Source organism: Hyposmocoma kahamanoa, unplaced genomic scaffold (assembly GCF_003589595.1).
Source record: "Hyposmocoma kahamanoa isolate Upper Pololo Valley unplaced genomic scaffold, ASM358959v1 64, whole genome shotgun sequence".
In the NCBI taxonomy this organism is placed as follows: domain Eukaryota; kingdom Metazoa; phylum Arthropoda; class Insecta; order Lepidoptera; family Cosmopterigidae; genus Hyposmocoma; species Hyposmocoma kahamanoa.
The window spans coordinates 19,029,728-19,037,580 of NW_020653852.1; positions in this window are offsets into that span (position 1 = coordinate 19,029,728).

The following is a 7,853-nucleotide window of genomic DNA, read 5'->3' on the forward strand; positions in this document are numbered from 1 at the left end:
AATAGTTTTATAAAGAGAGCGTGTGCCTTATATAATGATAAAATGAATGATGCAGATATGTTTGTTAAGTCGCTACCAAAATTTAAAAAGCATATCACTGAACTTACTAGTGTAATAACTTAAAAGTATATTTAGTATATTTCCTATTTTTAAAATGTTTTTCCTGTTCGTTATGTGTGAAATGTTTGCATTAAAATATCATATTGTGTAATGCTTGTCCATTTTATATTTTGTATATTCTATCAGATTTCCTGTGTATTTTTCATATTTTGTAGTAATATGTATTTATAATTTTGTAAAGTAATATTATCTTAAATTTACATTTAGGGGACTATAGGTTTATTAATAAGTTCATTTTTGTATATTTTTTTCTACTGTATATAACTGTTTGTTCCTAAATAAATTATAAAAAAAAAAAAAAAAAAAACTGGCCAAAACTGAGCATTTTTTGTGATCATATTATTGAGGATACAATTATGGTTTCAAATAATGCTGTGTGCTTTTTCAATGTTGATTTTGGGTACCGATGATATGCTATAGTTAGTGTTGCCTTAACTTAAATAGTGTGTTTTTTAAAATAACTTTTTGCTAATTTTCCAATTTTGGTGACACAATTTTGGTGATTTTGTTGATTTATCTGTGGACAGATAAATCACCACCACTGAAATTGTAACATTCATATAACATTCAGTGAATATGTCGGCAAGCAGGGAATTCCACTCCATAGGCGTTCGCCATATATATGTGGAAGCGTAACGCTTCGTGCGGTTCTTTGGAATATCCGCAACATAGAGGTGGCACCCAAGCGTACGTCCTGTCCCTCGGTGAAGGGGAAGGCAGCATTAAATCGTGTTATTCCATCGCATACTCTCCGTGATATATCCTGTAGAATTCCGATAAGTTTACGGCGGTGTTCAAGGTTCTGTAGCTACGCACCTATTAATTTCCAGTTACCTATAAGCCTCTTGACAAGCTTGTCGATTGAACTAGGCTCCGCAGAGATCTAAGTACCTCTTTTTGGCATATGCAAACTGGTGCCGTAGTGCAGCGAGCCTGAGGTAAGGTAGGTGGTAGGTTCCCTGCGGTATCAAGATGCGAACTCTCTGCAAAGAATGAGGCAAAAAGAGTCGCCTTCTCTTCCGCTGTATGGGCCAGCGAGCCGACCGGCCTCAGCAGAAGTGGTAAAAGATGGGCGACAAAAATTAGTTTCGACCGCTTTGACTAGGGACCAACAGGATTTGCTACCTGCTGGATAAGAGCCAAGCTTGGCTCCTATGCAGCGCATATGGTCGAAATTGGCCGTAACACGTTTTTGCACTTCTTGGCAGTCTTATTAAAAGCATTCTTCAGATTCCGAGTACTCGGAGCTTTGCGTAATCAAGCGTCTGCCCAAGCTTGCCAGGCGGACTGTTTTTGAGCTTCAGCACGGCTACAGCCAGCGCTTCATCTAGGCTGAGCTTGGGGACCATTGGATAGATCAGAGTATGGTACGTAATAATCCATATCCAAACGCAAAACTTCGACCACGGCATCAGCACAGTTCGATGAGTCTCCTGAAGAAAAGCAAGCCTTCCCCCTGGAAGGATCATATATCCCTATATCATACCCCTATATGAAGCAAAGAAATGGCGCATTTCGCCCCAATCTGTTAACAGGTATCACCACACCCGTTTCGTACCACTAGGATTCTGATCGGGTGGGGAGTATACGGATACAGTTTTCACCAGACAATGATCAGAAGTACACAATACTTATCACAGAGTATCGCTCTGGATCAATTGGTAGCAGAAGGTCCAAGCAATTAGCCGTCTGAGACTCAACATCTAGATCGTGGTCTATGTGGCTATTAAATATTTTTTCTGATTTAATTTGTGTTTTTTTTCTCCAATTTACTTTAGTGACGATGTTTAATTTTGGTGATCAAACAAAATTTCATTTCCATATATCTTTAATGCTAATTGGCATTTTGAAGGGCCGGTAAGATATACTTTTTGGAATTACTTTTTAATACAATACCAATCCATAATATTTACTTAAAACATAAAATTCAAAATTGTTACCAAAATTAGGTAAGAAAAACCGTAGAAGAACGAGGGGTATGACGGGGTTGTTAAATATGCTAGGAATATACTGCTTTGCGAATAAGCGACCATCTTCAAACGGCGGCCAGCGCGTTGTTTTTTACGAGAAGAAACCATTTTTGGTCACGTTTCATCTTATTTTGTGTTACCACAAATACACACAAAAAAAGGAAGTACTCATGTTGATACTTTTGTTTTCTTTTTGTTGTTTTGTAGTTATGGTATATCTTAATATATACTGATTAAAATTAATATATTATTACTATTTGTTTTTACAATTTTTAAATTAAAACAATACTAGGCGTGGGGGCATAACAGGGACAGGGCTACGGGGCACGATGGGGTTCCCTATAATGCCAGACAAATCGTATATGCTTACATTAATTTCAAAATAACAAAAACAAACGAAAGTATCAACTTGAGTAACTATGTGAGTGGCCGCATTGTGCCTTAACCAGTTAGTAGCAACTTGATCATAATAGGCGCTCAAAGGCTTCTTTTAACCAATATCCAAAGGCTGCAGCCTGTGCCACTCACAGATTTAAATCACAAACGCCACGACTGCGCCTGTCTCTGGGACAAAGTTGACAATGAAACTGTAATTTCATCAGAGCGCTTCAAAACCGGAACGCAGTAATGTTCACATTACTGCTTAGCGGCAAAAATAGGTATGGTAATTCATTAGCAAAAACCCCATACCGCCCCTTCTTTTTTTTACCCTGGGGCATAATGGGGTTTTCTTAGGGTTCCAGTATAATTTTTTTTTAAATATGCTAGTTTATTAATTTTTTTACCGAAGAATACGGCGAATTATACTTTAATGTATTGCCAAAGAGTTGTGATTAGTTTTAATATTAAAACGTATATTTTTTATACCTTTATTGGAGTTTTCCCTTAACGTCTCCGTTATTTTCTTCCCCTACCTGTTGAAAATGCCTGACACGTGAATTGGGGCTCGTGCTTAGAGGATGGAAATTTTTTTTAAATAGTTTAGGGGCTCGTGTTAAAAACTGACAGATTTCAAAATGACTCTCGAAGTGATTTTTAATAAACAAACACAACACCTAACCAACGCTAACAAATATTTTAATTCCAATCGAATATTTTTAATAAATTCAAACCTTCCCAGGAGATAAAATGCCAGTTTTTACACGAATTAATATTTAGTCGAGTTTCCTGGGGGCCAATCGCGCTATTTTCGCAAGGTTTAACCGTACAACATTTGAGGTTATGGTTTTGGTTAATTAATGGTTCTACCGACGCACAAAATGCAATCGCGCTATCAGTTTTAATGAACCTAAACCTCAACTTAACCTCAAACTATAACCTCGTATTAAATTTTAAGAGACGTGCCTTGACTTCCTAAAACCGACTAAATTTTACCGTAAAACGCACTGAAATGTCAATATCTACGAATTCAAGTCTATAAAAGAGCGATTTAAAAAAGTGTGTAAAAGAAATGTCATTAAATTCTATTGTAAACAAACATATGAGTTGTGATTTGAACCAAATTAATTGAATTTAGTGTGTTGTTGTTGTAGATAAAACACGCAGAGGTAAGTACCTACACATTGTTTTCCTGTTTTAATATTCTATTTAATAAAATAGTATCTTTTTATACAATCAAATAGGTACGCTAACTACTATTAATTTCGAACTGTTAGCAATGTAGAATTAATAATGATGCTCGTATTTCAGCCAATGTGGATGCGGTCGGACGGCGAGCGACCACTGTAAGCCAGCTCCATCTTTGCTGGAGTTCGAATCGCACAGAGATTTAGCTTGAGAATGACTTCGCTCAGCGTTGTTCGCGCGTGTTATCAGCACGCCTTTGGTGCGAGTGTGTGGCTATTTTGTGGCCCCGCAATAGATCCCAAAAGGTGAGTCATAATGAGAGGTAATAGGATACAGTGAATGGATCACTCACCCTTATTGTACCAGAACTCATATCACTATAATATGCAATGTTATTATTTGTTATTCAGATATGGAATGGTATGAAAAGCAGGGTGAGAATCTACGCCACATCGACTGCGGCAGAGGACCTACCAACCTTCCTAAAGGACACCAACTCTAGCACTAAGTAACTAAATAACTTCAAACATACAATTCCATAACAAAGTAACTTTCTCACTCTTTATTATTAATTAAAAAACAAAGTAAATTTCAATTTGAGTAAATTCTTTCCCACTCTTTATTACATCACATCTATTATTTCGTTGGCAGCGAGCTGATGAGCGTTGGGGCATAGCCGGGTAGAATTCTTATGCATTGAGAAGCTGCGAGCATGCGAAGCATTCTTGCAGCAAGTGAATGCTGGCAGGGTGCAGGCTGAGGCAGCTATTATTTCTGTCAAAACAGATGATCTGCATGCCCAATCCGTAGCTGCTATTTGCAAAGCAATTACCGAGTTGGTGCCTGCAGTTAACCTTTTTGATAGAATATTTAACAAGAATGACAGGTTTGTTTTCAACATGTTTTCTTAATTCCTGCTGATGATATGTTCAATTGTGGAAATCTGAAAGAGCGTAAGGAACGAAGGTCTAATCTGTAGACTTTTGTCCCCTTTATATTTCCACAGTGATATAAACATTTTTTTAAATGTATTTTGAAAAGGCCCCTAAACATTCTGGCGTTTATGTTGGCTTCATACTGTATGTATATAAATACCCATCCTGCTTTATCTGTCACTACTCTCATGAGAGGTATGGCACAGTCTTAAATTTAGGTCTCCAATCTTCCTATATACATATTTTTGTTTTAGACTGCTTTGAAGAATCAAAAGCAAGCTCGCTCTGGAAATGAAGGATGATTTGGGGTAGATTGAGGCAATAAATAAACTAAAAATACACTCTTTTTTTTATTTCAACCTCTTAAAAGTATACATCAATTTAGATATTAAGATAATAAACAATTACAATAGGTATACATCGTCATCTTAGAATGAATACCTCATATTTCTATGTAATTTTTTAGGATGAAGATAAAAATATGGTGTGAAGTATAGTAAATGCAATAATGTGTGTAGTTAGCATTTTAATTACTTAAATTATACCTCTTTTAGATACTATATAATTACATTATTAATTTTTATTCAACAAAAATCAGTAAAAACAAACTGAAAATGCATATGTGAGGCTTCATTGTAAGGGGACGATATGTTGTATAAAGTCAAGTGTTAAAAGAGATAAATTGTAACCTTGTAATATATTTTTATACAACTATACATATTTTACCTATATCTGTAATTTTAATTTGATAATAACAACAGGAAATAAGACAAGAACTAATAAATATGATGTACATTGTAAAGCTTATTTTCTCACTGCCTTTTAATATCATCTCTTTCGGCATGCCTTTTAGGAAAGCTGCATATTTATTCATAATAACTGGTTTATTTGAAGCAGCTACTGCTTGTGCCTCTCTGACACTGGCTTGGGAAAGGGTGATAAGCACTTGCCAATGGGGGTCTAGTACGCCCCAGTTGTTAAAAACTATAGGTACGAGCTATTAAAATCTGTAACAAAATTAATAATGATTTACACAGTATAGAAATTTTGGTTATTATGCAAAATTGAGAACTTTCGGATTCCACTTAACCCTTACCTTTGTCTCCACATCCAATGCAACAGACCGTCCTTTAACGAGAATATGTAGGCATAGTTCTTCCACCAATCCTGAAATGAATTCCGTGGACAAACGGTATATCGTTTGCGGAATTTCTCCTCAGACATGTTAAATGTGATCGTCTTTCTATGCTTTTCTTTTATTTAAAGCCCGTTCTTAGGCCACATCCACCTCATAAACACTTTCCAAAACATTTAAGTAACCGTGGAACATCTTTTATATACGATAAACGTAGTGAAAAGTTACTCTCCATTAACTGCCACACAAACCTTAACCTTTCCAAGGTTACTCTATTCCCCCAAGGTTACATGTGAGGTTAAAACGTCAAAATATTTAGCGCGATACCAATTTGCAACATTTTAGGTTTTGGTTTTACGTTTGACAATTAGCGCGATACCAAATGTGCGTTACGTGTCACACGTCTAAGTTTTGGCTTAGGTTTTTGTTTTGACAGTTAGCGCGATACGAAATGTACACAACGTGTCAGATTGGCGAGGTTGGAGGTTTTGGTTAAACCTTTGACAATTAGCGCGATTGGCCCCCTGATATTTGTTATCTTTTCAAGTCATCGAGTTTTAGGCTGATGGTCCTTTACCTAATGCCCATTAAATAAATAATTCAGACTTTAGTCTGACCTGCCAGTAATCTTTAATACATAGAAAAATATTTTCGAGTAATCATAGGGGTATAAATCTATTATACCTCTATCCTAAGAATAATAACGCATAGAACAGTATAGAATGATAGTTTCATATCAAACGAACTGTCACAAGTGAGGTAAAAATCAAATTCATGTAGGCTAGTTTTAGTAGTAGGTGAATATTTATATGTATAAAAATACAAGTTGAAACGCGTTACTTCCTTGTGGAATGTGATGTTAGTATCTATTTTATGTTTGTCTGACGTATTTTTACATTCATTTACATTTACATTTCGTCATTTTTAGCTAAAATTCTTGAGCTGTTCGTGGTGCAAGTTGACCTTGAGCACTGAAGGCCCGCCCGCTCGTGTAGGCCCATTGGGAGCGCTTCAATTTGCCTCACTTAGCGTGTGCGGACTAGGTTTCTATGCGTTATTTATTATTCTAAGCCTCTATCTATATCTATAATCCCTTTGTAAATTAGATTAGAGAAGTTGTAAAGAAAAGTTTAATACGGCCGTTTATTTTGCAAAGTATTATACCTATGCCCTAAGAATTACCTCAACACATAGATTTTTAACATTTTCCTCTCAAATACCAACGCTGCATAGCTCTTAAATACAACAGTCAGTGTTGCCATAGTGTCTGTTTCTATATTTATATCACAAACCACTAATACAAGAACTTACATTTCACGGTAAAAAATATTATCGCTGTAGGGTTTAAAGCAGTTATGTAAAATAAGCTTTAGTTTTATAACAATTAGTCGAGTAACGTCGCCAATAATAAGCCTACTGCAGTGCTCTCATTCATAAATTATTGAGTCACATATATTAAATTAAAAAACCATCATGTAAAATCATTCTTATTTATTTATTTATTTCCTATTAACATTACAAGTTGTCATGCCTAATGCGATAGTGTAGACAACAAGTCTTACTTAATGAATTTAATCTAAATAACAGCAAGCTTAATAACTACTTTATTATTATTATTAAACGTACGACAGATCATTCGTCATTAAAATAAATTCCAATGGCCCCAAATTACTTTCCTGGCTGACTCCAGATCCAATAACATACGTTCCTGACCATTGACTGGCCAGAAGACGACTTGGTGCCTGTTTCTCATGTAATTTGCAAAGAAAGATAGTGCTTGCGGCATACAGCCCACTTGAGCTAGCTTCATGGGCGGACTATGGATGCACATTACGATTAAATTAAAAAAAGTCGATTCAGTTTAACACGATCTAGCGATTTTTTGTATCGATTCATTTCAATGCGATTTTTAAGCGAATATATTTAAAATTAAGGTGAATGGCATCGTCTAAATCGTATTCATAAATTAAACAAAAATGTCGTTTTATTAATGATGGTAATTGTTCCTATCAATGAGACATGATTACAGACAAATACTAACAATATTTAGCTTACCTGCATTCTTTATGGTATTATAGCAAATAATGAAACATTTATTCATTATCAGCATTTATTCACGGCTTTTTT